Below are 14,324 nucleotides of genomic sequence, written 5' to 3'. Positions count from 1 at the left end.
GGTCATATAACAAGTGTGTGGTCAAAAATGCCCTACATTACTTCTCACGGGGATGGTTCCAATCTTTTAGGGTATATTAATGTGTGGACATGAGCTCAGGCAAGCAGTCTTGTGGTTACAGGTCTATCATTGAGCTTTGCCTTTCATCAAATGTAACAAGTGCCATCACACAGCCAGCTAACAAAATGATGTGAATGCACCAGGCATCCTGTCCATCACATCATAGTCCAGCTTTCAGTGTGTACCTATACACTTGTTTAACAAATTAAACAATTTCAGGATGCTGGGAAGTCTGAGGGTGCATTCACACCCAACCTGTTTGGTTTGGTTAAACAAACTCAGGACCATTTGCCCGGTTAGTACAGTTCGTTTGGGCTAGCGTGAAAGCTGTCAGTCGAAACTCTGCTGTGGACTAGACAGCCAAACAGAGAATACTTGAGAAAGTGAGATCTCAGTTTGCTTCCAAATGCATGGTGGTGCAGTCTGTTTGTGGTGTGAAAGCAAACAAACCATTGCCAGGGTTTTATGATATGCCGATGATGTGTGATTTGCCCATGATTTCAAAAGGGAAAGTACTATTAAGTCCAACTGCTGATCCTGAAATCCGTTCAGGACACAATTTCATAACTAATAAGGATTGGTAACCATGGCGACATATATACACCTTAGTGTGGATATTTTCCCTGATTAATGGGTTAAAAGCTGTTAAAATTGCCATGCTTTCATCCCATTCCACATAGCTACTTTGCCAGTTCATTAAATCTATTAAATAGTGTATGACAGTGATACACATACACATCAGACTCAATAAAGTGCTGCAAGAACTTCTGTCAGTCACTTATAATGCAGGATGACAATTGCCAAAACTGTCCAGTGGGCAAGTTACCTGACACTCTGTGTAACATTTTTATTTCTGGTTCCTTTGAATAAAAAAACAGGGTGAACATAAAGCTGACCAGAACTGAAATTTAACAATGTATCTTTTTTATTCTTTGAATCATTTGAAATAGTATTTTGACCAAAAATGAATTGGCCCAGGACCCAAAAAATTCGTTTCGCAGATGGAACCAAAATATGATGGGTTTTGCTTGACCTAAAGTGCAAACCATGACGACAGTAGTAGTTGTGTCACATTCTACAAGTTGGAAAGAGGGTGATGGAGAAGGCAACAATAGAAAAGTCAGGTGAGAAGTCAGAAATACAATAAAGCGTGCAATGGTCTCATTAACAGTTGGTCCTCGATTGCTCTTTAGGTAGAAACAAATATCTGTCATAACAGAACAAAAGATTGCAGGTAGTCAATGTAATGTCTGAAATTCTTCTAATGTTTATTTCTATTGATAATTGTGCAATGCCCTCTGTAGATTACACATCCCTGATTACAATGGGTCCACTCAAAACTGAGGGAAACACCAGCAGGTTCTCTAGTTAGCACCAAGGTTCCAATAGTCCTGAACTGAACCGATTACAGAACCATAGCTAATTTGATGGGAAGAGGGTTGAGGAGAAGAATCTGGCAGCAAACATCGACAAAAGATGTTTCCTTTTTTTGTGTATTTTTGGATGACAAGGCCTCGTCTTGGTGGAAAATCTCCAGCCACACCACTGCCTATCTAAGCTAACATCCATGCATCAATATCACAAATGGTCAGCAAATCTGTTCTCATCCCCAGGCTGTAAAAAAAACCAACACTTTATCACGCCCCTCACCATCTCATAGCATCGCAAAGGGCACCCTTTCAGTGTCTCTATGCGATGCAGAGCTGAAGCACATTGTAACATGTGGCTAATGTGAAAACAAACAGTTGCGGCAAAAAACAGATGAATCTAACATACTTGAATATGCAGGTTAAGAGTGTAGCTTGAGTCTAAAACTACCCTCTGCCTGACAACCTCCATCGATCCAGTTTAACATTTAATGCAGTTTTATCTAATGTATGTAGTAGAGGTCTCTTATTTCGCTAAGGGGTCCTTAGCCTGAAAAACATCAAAGACCCCTGGTTTAGGTGGCAAAGCTACTTGGTTAGATTTAGAAAAAAAAGACATTGTTTCAGGTAAAAATAAGCTGTTTGTTACATAACAATAACATGATGTGTCATAAATATGTCATGTGAGTGACCTCATTGCTTAACAACCAAATGTAAATTATGTAATGTCACATTAAAAAATGCTAAAAACTTTTGGTTTCACACTGGTTATAAGTACGTAGGTTTTGTAACATTTCATTATAACAACACTTACTTTTGGTTTCATATGGAATTCAAACTGTGGTCTCCTGGGTGAAAGTCCAGTATTGTTTGACCCTTCAGCCACCTACTCTACACAGATTTTGACAATCTTTAAACTACTTACTAAAGACTTATTAAGACATTAAAGGCTGTATTTGGCATCTATATCACACACCAAGGGACGTGACAATGTGTCTGTATTTGACAATCTGGAGATGACAATGGGTTTGGTCAGCGACTCTACAATATACTATCATATATATATATATATATATATTATACACTTAACTTATCCAAAGCCTCCACACTACTTACACACACAAACAGAAACAAACATACACACACACACACAGACCCATCTATGGGCATAGATACAGTAGATGTGTAGGGGCTTTTGGAGGTAGTGACTTTACCTTGAAGATCAGACGGGATATAAATCAAAGAAACCTGCCAGTGTTACAGTTTGGTGCCAGGATTACAGACTGCACTGCATGCTGATAAGGAGAGGGAACACCTCCAATGTATATAGATGGGTTAAGCTCTTACACCAACCCTGAATATCGAGCCAGTCCACTTGTTTGCTGTGTTGTACTTACAAAGGCATGTCAAGATTGTTCTGTTGTATGTTTTTTGTGTCATGAGTACTTTTGTCTTGATTTACATGGGTTTACAGGTCATAGATGCACGCTGGTTATAAAAAATGTCTGTAATAAAGTATATTTTTTGAAAAGCAATTAGGCATTGTGTGGTTCTGTACAAAAATGACAATTGGTAAGTAATGGGAATTTAAACAACTCTGATGAAATTAGAGATTCCAGATAGGATTCACTCCACCAATAAGCATGGAACAGTCTGAGGTGTAACTCAAATATTCGTCCTTACAGATGATCTATTGCCACTAAATCTCCGGAGTATTAGGGTTGTCTCACTAGAAACAAGTTCTTGAGTGTCTCATCTACATTCAACTGATTATAAATCATGAGTTCATGAACGGGATAAACGATGTGAAAGCATTCTTTTAAACTACACTGAGCTTATTTATACCATACACTTTGTACAGTACATTGCAATGTTAGAAAGCACATAAAATCAATGGAGAAACAAAGAAAATATGAACTATTTGAGGAGAGTCCTTCAATCTGTTATGTAAGTAGTCCAGTTTCTGCCAGCTTCTGCCAAAAATACAACAGAGAAAAAAAAGCTTTGAAACGTAACCAGGATGTTCTGTCTCCACTCTCTCTCAAGATCACTCTTGTACCAAATCATTGTTTTCAAGGTCCTATCCTGCTCCCACATTGACGCGATCAATATAAGCAATCTGCCTGTGATGATGGATGTTTGACCACATGCATGTTCCAAAGCCAGCACTACACATCATGAACTGTATTAACAGACCCTGTAATACAGCAGGTATTGAAGAGCTGCAGAAATGTCTCCAGACCCCATTACATGGCCTATTATGGTGACTTTATTAGGACATGTCCATATAAACAAGTCCAAATTGTTGTAGATTAAAGCATGTTATATCCAATACTGATGTGCAGGCAGGCATGTCCACCCTCTCCTTCATCTCCTCCCTATTCCATCCCCAGCTCCACAGCCAGTGCAAATCCACACTGCAACAAAGCACATCCGACCCATTCTCCTGGTGAAATATCAATGTAAAAGGAGAAATTTGAAGCAATATTAAAACTCAAAATATATTAACAGCTTAAGTCTCAACTGTTTGGGCTTTGCTGTTTTTGTTTAAAAAAGATATGCCTTACTTGAGCCTACCTTATGTCTTACTTCTTATAATTTTAGATTGGTAAGTCAAGCATTTGACCTACTATATTTTATTTTATTTTATTTTATCGTCACACAATCCTTGCATCTTTTTCTTATTGGCATTTATATATGTGTATATATATATATATTTCTTCTTGGTAGAACTGGGCTTCAATACATTTGATTCTGGGCCAGCGAAATATTTAGATCTGCTGAACATTTGAACACACACACAAATCAGGATGTCTAATGTGTTTTTTTTCTTCTGTGCTTTGACCATCAAATACATATTTCCTCTAGAAGTGGAACAATGAAAATTTAAACAAAAAGGAGGATCCACTGAGGCAATATTTAAAGACCAAGTAATGGCTTTGACTATGATTTCTTTGTTTTTTAACGCTAAATATACCAAAGATTCTCTGTTTTTTTTTATTTCTTAGATCCATGGGTTTTGCTTTCTTTCAAGTAATTGTTGATTGAGCCTTTTATTTTGGTTGCTGGATGGATGAAAGGGCTGCTCTGTGGGAGCACAGCCCGAGCTGCTCTATGGAAGTCGTTGAGATTCAGTGCCTTGCTCAAGGGTCTTTGTTCATCAGCATCTCTGCCTCTCTCCCCTACTCACTGGAAGATTTCAATCCATCCTTTGAAGCAATAGTGACACCAGTGACTCCACATCCATCATGCAGAAGAAATAGAAAAAAAAATATTTACAAAGATTGTCAAACCACGAGTCATGGATGAAAGCTGAGATGAAAATCTCAATGCAGGCAAAGGCATCGCAGGGAAAAGAAGCGGATGACACTCAACATAGTAACAAAGATTACAGTCCCAACAGGTAAGGGCTAAAATAGCCTTATCACTGAGAGTAGTAGCAAAACCATCATCATAGGGCTTTCTGAAAATCTTTCAATTTAATCCAACCCTGAAAAAAAAAATGAATTTCAATATGTCACATGATCTTTCACTGACATCTTAACTTTTTTTGCAAGTAACTCCCCACTGAAACTAAAAGTACAGGTATGCTAGTGCTATGTATTCATCCAACAAACTTTGCTTAATTTGCTTTTCAGTGATTAAAAGGAGCAGTTGGTCTACAGTTAAGGATGCAGTTATTGCCCCACTGATGCCAGTTATTAAAAATTACAGCCCCAGACTTTTCCTGCTCTCATTGATCTGACTCTCCATCTATCTCTCTCTCTCTTTCTTTCTTCACAACAGCTGAAAGAAGGGGCTATACTTTCCAGACTTCACCAAATGGATTTGGTAAAAGACTTAAATGTTGGCCAAATTTCATCTTTTGCCAGGTACTGCATGATTATGAAACCCCCAGATTTTCTCCTAGCTAAGTGATGTTTTGGAGCTCACTATAGTTCACTGATAAGAGTTAAAGAATCAATCATGTTTAAAATTCTGTATAATATTCACTGTCCTTTAAGTTCTGTTTTGGTCCTTTTCAAAACTGATTGAGTAATTGTCTGACTTGTCTTTAGATTCTCTAGGGAGCAGGACTGTGACATATGACATGTCATTCACATGTAAATATTAACATGAAGATATACAAAATATCAACACCATCAATACCTTTTGTGTTTTGTTGTGATTCTCAAACATAGAGACACCCTATTCTCTACTTACTTAATAATTCTCATATAGAGAGCTTTTTAACCCTCTAATAAATCATTATAATGCTCATACTCTCATCTAGTCAAAACACTGAAAAGTGCCATCCATCATCTTTGAGAACACAGTGACAAGAGGTGAGTTGAATGGAGGTGAGAGCAAAGGACAACACTCTGAACTCATCTGTCTTCTTTTCTTAAGATGTTGATTTATCACAACACTTTAGAAAAATTTCAATATTCTCAGCAAACACAACGTGCATAGGAGTTTGGTTTCATAATCACAATGCTCAAATCAAACAGTGCAGAGCTGTTGCAGGGATTATTTCCTCGGATGCATTAACACTTCATCAACCCAGCTGGCAGCAGATGTCAATATGAAGTCAGAAGGACATCTAACTGTTACATCTGATGGATGTAAAATTTTGGTTGGACTGAAAATCAAGTTGACAACATTTTTAATGTCTAATGATGTTAGAATGTCACATTGTGTGAATTTTTTTATGACGTTTGTTGTTTGTTGTCAAAATCAAATCAATGTCATGTATGGAGAAATAAAAGTGTCATGAGGGGGGAAGTAAGCAAAGCAAAAGGCAACTTTGTAAATCCTATTGCAAAAGAATGACCTGCACTCCTTTTCCTATGATTGGCTATTACTTATTGCCTTCATTGGTTGGTTTGGTTAGGTTTAGGCAAGAGGAGTTGGGCTGGTAAGGGTAGGAGTATCAGGGTAAGCCAGTCAGAGACAGAGCAAGGAAAAAGTAAGTCAGGCCATTCCATTGCTATCCAAGGAAATGCATGTATTGCACATATTTGATCATTAACAAAAGTACTGGACAAATTAAAAATTTTACCTGAGGGAACAGGAATGACTGCACCAAATGTGAAAGCAACCCAATCAGCTCTTGGCAGGACATTTTGTTCTGAACCACAAAAACCACTGGACCAAAGTGACTGACCTACGGACCAGCACAGAATGCTACCTGTAGATCCACATGGCTAATGTAGTAAAAACTCTGCACTAAATCACTCTTCAGATCAAATTTTTACCTAGTGTCTCCTAAAAAAAGTTTAAATGCCTCTAAATGATTCTAGATAATTGTATCAGAATAAATCCAAATGGGTCAAAAAGTTTGACACACAATTTTTCTCTCATTTCTTGCACACATGTGACCATCCCATCTTTCATTGCTGCCTGCCTTGGATGCACCTTTGGGGCTGTCAAGAAAATCAAAATACAAAATCAAATACATCATCGTTTATCAGGGGGACTCCCACTGCGCTCAAGCTACTACCTACTCTATGACTGATCATCAACCACCAGAGCTCAACCTTAAGACCCAACAGGACATGATGGAGTAATTAAATAGGAAAATAGACCTGCCATAATTAGAACACGATTGCAAAAACCTTGGCCCAAGTGAAATCAATCAGTGAAATTGGGAAGACCATTATAAGTAGAAAAAGCCTCACATCGACAATCTCAGGAAAAGAGAAATATCTCACTAATAACAGGGCTCTCCTTTACAATGGACTGATAGCTGCATTAAAGGACTTTGTCTGGCTCATTATGCTCTCAGCGGGACCCCAACTAAACACTTATCTAATGCCCTGATCCACATGCCTTGCCTTCTTTGCAGCCAGCTGCACAGGTGATTTTGTATCCCGTTGCTCCTTGTTGCTTCAGACTCACCCTCTAAATGAAACTACACAGGACAATTTGTATTGCTTCTTCAAGTGCCGTGAAAGCACTTTACTCTTTCTCTTTTCCTTCCACTGTGGCACTTGTGGTAATGATGACAGAGTGCTGCTGATGTGTCAAGGGGGACATCATTCACAAAGCTACTGAACTGAGGTAACTAGTGACAAACATGAAAAAGACTGATGTATTTATCCAACACCGCTGATTCAAAGTGACCTTCCTGATGCAGTTACAATGATAAGCTTTTACTGTAATTGCTGTGTACAAATGTAACATAAAGATGTCTAAATGTGTTTTGGGAGAAGCTCTAGTGTATGTGTATGTGTGTGTGTGTGTGTGTGTGTGTGTGTGTGCACGAGTGAAAAAGTGGGAGCAAGAGACATCAAGAGAGTGATGGCAAAGCTGCAATCTGTATTTGAACTGTGTGCGTCTGATTGAAAGAGTGGCAGGAGGCTGAAAAAGTATAGTAGGCAGCAATCAAAAGGCAGGATTTGACATATATATCTACTTTACTGTCTGCAATTTACAGCAAAGCCTGTAGCGTGCGACTTTAAGTGCAACGGTAATGTCTCGTAGTTGTCAATTTTCATATACGTTTTCAACTTTCTCCAGGTTGCTGTTGTCACTGTGCCACCTTCGAGAGTAAAGTTCAGCCACAGCAAATCGGATTTCCCCTCACCTCTGGATGGAATCAATTTTATCCCCAGGTACTAACAAAGTTTGTCACGGTGAAAGCAATTTTGTACATGTCAAGTACATGAGTGATATACAGTGGCAATGACTTAATTTCCCAAGATCCTCTTTGGAACTCTTTGGCATTCTTGTCTGGAAGTCTCTATGTAGTGAAATTGTTGAGATTGTATAACAGTTCACCAGCACTTGAAATGGTCTTATATTGCTGGCAAATTACATTTAATGACAAAAGAGTACAGTTATATATCACCTAGTACTAACACTCTCTAATAAATGTAGGTACTAATAGTACAGTTAAGATTCGTTGGGCTAAAAAGATCGATTAGAGGAGGAAAAAATGTGTGCCTATGTGAGGTACAGTATATTTAGAGAGAAAAAAGTTCTGATTCCTATGTGTAGTCAGAGTAGTATTGACCGATCATGTTTGAGTGGCAGGTAGACAATCTGTGTGAAGAGGCAGAACACATTGGCTGAAATCTCGGAAGCCACTGATAATCGCTTGATGCCAATTTAGCTTTAGATTTTTTTTCTAATTTATCAGCATTTATGTGCCTGTTAACAGAGATAATCCAACATGACCAGCCCACAGAGGAGGAAGTCCCAGATATTTGCTGGTTACACCAGATCTCGTGAAATACTGGCCTTCACCCCCAGAGGCTTATAATTGTCAGACTGATAGCCAGTGGGGTCCCAAGATTGCTAGAAAAGTTTATGTAATGGGTTGCCAATTAGACTGATCAGTGAAATCAGCTAGTCAAGGGCTCATTTCATAGCCTGGTGAAACCATCCTGATGATAAGAGCTCAACAGTCTGTTTCTCTCTCCGTATCATTCTGGACTTTTTGCCATCCCGAATACTTAAAATGGGCGGAAGAACTCGCCTTGACAGGCAAACTCTTTCAGCCAATCCTGACGTTAGCACTTGCACCTACTAAAAAACAAAATGTTGTTGCGTTAGACAGTGACATTAGATCTAAAAAATACAATTTATTTATATTTACCATTAGTATATGACATGTACCTCATCAACAACAATCCTCATGAGGTTTCTGCAATATATCATTTCTGCAATTCACCAAGCAGGCCTCTGTTGAATACCAGCAGGCAATGTCCCTGCTGCATGTCCGAAGTATTGTGAACACTAATCTACATGACTGTGATCTGCTTTGAAGCCTGTCATATGTGCTCTATAAGCCCAATCAGTGGCATTACAACAATGAATGTGGGTTTGCACTGGGAACACCTTCTTCATCCCCAATGGAGCCAGTTGATAAATTAAGCTTTTTCCAAATCCAGTTGAAATGGTGAAAATGTCTTGTCTTGTCCTCCAAGAAACTGGGCAAGTGCGACCTCTTCCTTTCATTGAATTGTTGTTATTGACTATTTCTGCAAAAACTTTACTTATTGCTGCTTTCTCCGGTAAATTTAGAGTTAATGCTTGTTGCTTCGGGAGCAGCCGTTAATGTTCCGCAAGCCCTGATTGGCAGCAGACAACTATGGCGCGGATCCTGGATTCGCCCAGATTTGCTCGACTAGATTTTAAGTCCTGCAAAGTGTTTAAGGCTGCAGCGAGGCCAGACTTGTATGCAGAAACAAAACAGAATGTTGCACTTACATCATCAGGATGGACTTTTAGATTCTGAAAATGTAAAATTGAAGGTATACTGAGGGAAGGATTTGAGGTTTTAAAGGAATTGTACACACAATATAAATTTTGGCTTACTGTATGAGATAAAACCCTGTTTATGTTCATGTTATTTCAGCACAAAAAAAAAAAACACCCACTAATTTAGCTGGAAATGATCTGGCACAGCTTCATGTCAGTGTTCTTCGAACAGCCACCCTGTGCAAGAAATAGATCTAACAAGATTTTAAAAAAGACAAAAAATAGCCTGTAAACACAGTCTTAGTAAATAACTCACCACAACTTATGATGACACACAGGCCAAATAATTTATCACCTTATTTGACTTTTATCTTGAATCTGTCTTCCCTTGTTGATTAGCTGTCTTCATCTTGTCTATCGAGATACAGAGACATTTAACTGCTTTGCCTGCTTTTTGACGTCAACAGCAGAACTATTAATCCTGCAAAAACTGACTGTTTGGCTATACCCAGCAGCTACTACAATAAGGTAGGAACAACACAGTGCTGAAATTCTCTTTTTGGGTGATTTAACAGTTGAAGTTAGTTTTAGGTGTGCATAATAAGAGAATAAAAACAATAAAAAGGCATGGGAATTCCTGTCTGCAAATAATGTCATTCTCACAGGTCAGCAATGAGGCAGCCAAGCTGTACAAAACAACAAAATCAGTGTTGTTTTCATGTGATGATGGATTTGTCAAAATGTTCCTCTTTAAAAGCCTGGGTCTAATTGCTGGTGTATAAATATTCCACAACATCTTTTTTTTTCACAAGATGAAAAAGGACATTAGTACTTTCTATTTCCCCCACTCTTTGAAACCCATCATTAATTGATAAGATGTCATCATTTTGTCAAGGGCTCGGCGTTAATATTTTATCCCGGGAAAAAGGCAAAGGCAGAAAATTGTGAATCCTGATGAAACAGGCCTGAACGAAAAGGCCCCATGTTGTTGGTACCTTTGGGTGATTCAGATGGGATCTAAAAATAAGTCCGAATGTCAGTGATAGATTTTGGCTGGAATAGGTAATGCATTTAAATACTTGCTAAATTGGGCTCTAAAATAATTAGTCTTGAGAGATTATATGAATATTCTCTTTCAGCTGGTGGGAGGCGGGCATCGCTTTGGCACAGTGTTCTGCTGGATTAATTACATTGTTCTGGATTTAAATGTAAATGTTCTAATCAATTTACAGAGATTACAGACTATAAAATTACTTATATCCTGTAATATGTTTACTGATTTGATTGTAATAAAGAGCGCGACCAAAGTGTGAGCAGGAGGAAAACCTGTTTGACTTCATCGCTCTCTCTGTGCACAACATGCTAAGTGGCATACAATTATTATCACCCCAATGAAAACACTTGTTTGCTCAAGCTTTTTGTCAAGCAGCAATCCTGCTTGTATCAGGTTGGCACGTTTAAATACCATTTAACGGCTCCTTTCTGCTATTTCAGTGTCAAGTCAAGTCAACTGATCTTTCCGAAGACCCACCCCTTTTTGCTTAGAGCTCCAATAATAGTTGAGCAAGCTTGGTATCCCCAGCAGAACCATTGATGTATGAAGAGACTTGGATACCGTGACGGAGACGGGACCCTGTTCATTCCTATAAAAGCTGCTCAGTGACGCATGAGGCCAAAATCTTTCAACTGTCAAACACCAAGATCGTCAGCATTGCTGCCACATCACTGGGCCCATACAGCAAGGACACTAGAGACTTCTTTTGGCTGAGCTGGCTACTCCCAGTTTAGCACTCTGCTACCTTGAATGGGGACAAATTCATCTAATCTTCTAGACTTTCCATATGTTATTGGACCAACTGTATCAAATTCAGATGGTAAAACAAGTCATTTCGTGGGGGGTTGTGACACTCGAAAAATTTATCCACTGCTTTGTGGATAAATTTAATGTAAATCAATGGGAAAATATATTTTTGGCATCACATGACGGACTCAGGAGGTGTAATTCAGAAAAATTGGTTTTAACGCCTGGCACACTCTCTGGGGACTGCAGTCAATATTCCTTCCTTCCTGTGATACGTAGCAAGATATTCTATTTGCAGGGCTCATTTATATGAAAAACGCTGGTGTCTCCTTATTTTCTGACTCATTATATTGTACACAGTCAGGTATTGGGGAAAGCATATGTTAGCTGTTGGGGTTTGTTTGACTTTCCAGCTTTGTAGATTACAGGGTTCCCACGGATCCTAAAAAATCTTACAAAGTACTGAATAAATAACTGAATCTCTCCTCTTGAAGCCTTTCATGATGGAAATTAGTGGAATCCAACATACATACAAACTTTTTCATTGGACCAAAAATGCAATGTTTTATTGTTTTAATAAACTAACAATATTTTTCAGTTTTGTAAATTGTAAAATTTGTGTTAAATTTCACCCAGAGTAACATTAAAAAGTCTTAGAAATTTAATATGCTTTAAGCTGTCAGAACTCTGATACGAGCAGCATTTCAACCTGATGCTGTAAAGCGACGTATTATGAGGGGGCAGCAGGTGCCATCCAGTCACTTTATGAACTAATGCCGCCTGTATCCTCATGACGCATCAGGTGTCTTACAGCTGACCTGCAGCATATCATAACACCACAAAAGGCTGGATTTTCTGCTTTGGCTTATATCTGGTTTGTGATCTCAGCACTTTCTCCTCCTGTTTCTGACTTCCACCATAAACTCTTATGGCAAACATGAATATTGACTTAAAATGATGTAAAACAAAAGTCAGAAAACAAATCTTCACATAAAAGAATCAATAAGAAACCTAGACAGTCCTCCGGATCATTTCTGCCGTGCGGCTGCTTGACTCCCTGACTGACACTCGCTGCCGGGGACAAACATGAAGCTTGATCTCTGACACGCTGCCATTAGTGAGTCACTTTTTAGAAAGCTCAAAAGAAATCAAGACAGATGGCACATGTGGGAAAGATGGCAAGAGATGAGCAGAATTGGTCAGCCAGTGAGCCACCGTGCTGCCACCGCACACTGTGATCACTTCTCATCACCAGAGAGAGGCGTGTAATGAGTGGGACCCTGACGGTGTTCCACGTAATCTCCACATGACGGGCTCAAGGCTATTCTTCTATCCCATTTATAATCAGTAATGTAGTTTGACTTGCGGAAATTCTACAGCTAATTTTATTGATTGATTATGGGATTATGAAAGTTAATCTTAGTGCAGAGAGAACATTTGGCAAGTTCTTGAGGAAATGTTATTTGTGAGAGATTCTGATCCCAGTTTGGTTTGTTCGTTAAAGACTCTCATGTTGCCAACTGGCTGATTCCCACTAGATCTGCCTTTCATCTTGCCAGCAGCAGATGCAGAAAAGAATCACAGTCAACAGGCAAATGAAAGGCATCTGTTGAAGCAGCAAGTGGAAAAAAACAGGGCAGCAATAAAACACTCAGATTTAATGGTTACATCCCTTTTCCCAAACTGTTTTTCTAAATGATTAGATTAAGATCGATCTCACTGTTTCAAAAATGAGTCAGCACAAAAAAAAAAAAATAAAAAAAAAATGAAGTGACAAAGCAGATGCCGTTTTTATCTGCTTTGATGTAAGTTATGTCAGAGCAAGACAAAATATCACTCATCTCTTGTCTCTGGCTTGACATTTTTCAAATGCTACATGTGCACTGCTGCATAGGAATTTGCATAGTAAGTATAGGATAATAAAGAATGACTGAGCTTAACTCTGCCTCTAACTGGCTTACCCTGACGTTCTTAACCTAACCCTAACCAATCCCACTCCTCTTGTCTAAACCTAACAACCCAACGAAGACGAGTACTGGCCTTAACCATGACAACTAAATGCCAAACCCCTTACCCTAACAAAGAACCTGAATCCTAAAACCTAGTCTTTACCCTCAAAAAGGCATTTCAAGAGGTGAGGACTGGCCAAAAGTGTTTGTAACAATGTCCATACTCTGTTGGTTAAAAACACATTTCAGTCATCACTAGAATGCAAGTACAAGTACACACACACAGAATTTTCCACACATTTTCATTTCAAGTTGTTACCTATTGCAACTTTGTCAGGGAACTCTCTTATCTATATGATGTTGTTCTGTGTCTGCTCTTTATGCTCAACACACACGCTGGCATGGATGTTTAGGATTAGGGGTAGGAGGCACATGGTAAGGTGTAGTAACAAAACGTTGGAATTTGTGCGACCCATCTGCCTCCCCACCCATGTGTGTATTGGGTGGATAGGGCAGGTGCCGTCCAGCTGTCCGTCAGCGTATAAAACACTGCACCCAATTCTGTGCGGCCAGCAGACTCTCACCTGAAACTGTCCAGCAGCATTTCCTGTGTGCGCAAAAGGTGCCTTTTGGCATCTGGATCGTTTGCCAGAAGAACTGCCACGGCGGCGCTTTTTGACAAGCTTGGAATGAGAACAGACTAAAATTGCATACACACACGTGCACATATTGTATTTGTGTGACTGTTAACCCAGCCCCCAATCCTTACGTTACAAGACTACAAGTGAAGACTGGTCAAAATTATGTAAAAGTGTTCTCAATCAAAAGTTCCAAAACCTAAAACTAGTTTTAGAAAGAACATACTCATCAGTAGCGTTATACAGTATTTGGCTCCATATTAGGGATGATAACAATTAATGGCTGATCAAATGATCAATGGACTCTGCTATGCTGTCAAAG

The sequence above is a fragment of the Plectropomus leopardus genome, chromosome 15, assembly GCF_008729295.1.
Source record: "Plectropomus leopardus isolate mb chromosome 15, YSFRI_Pleo_2.0, whole genome shotgun sequence".
Taxonomy (NCBI): Eukaryota; Metazoa; Chordata; class Actinopteri; order Perciformes; family Serranidae; genus Plectropomus; species Plectropomus leopardus.
Note: the sequence above shows the minus strand (reverse complement) of the source record.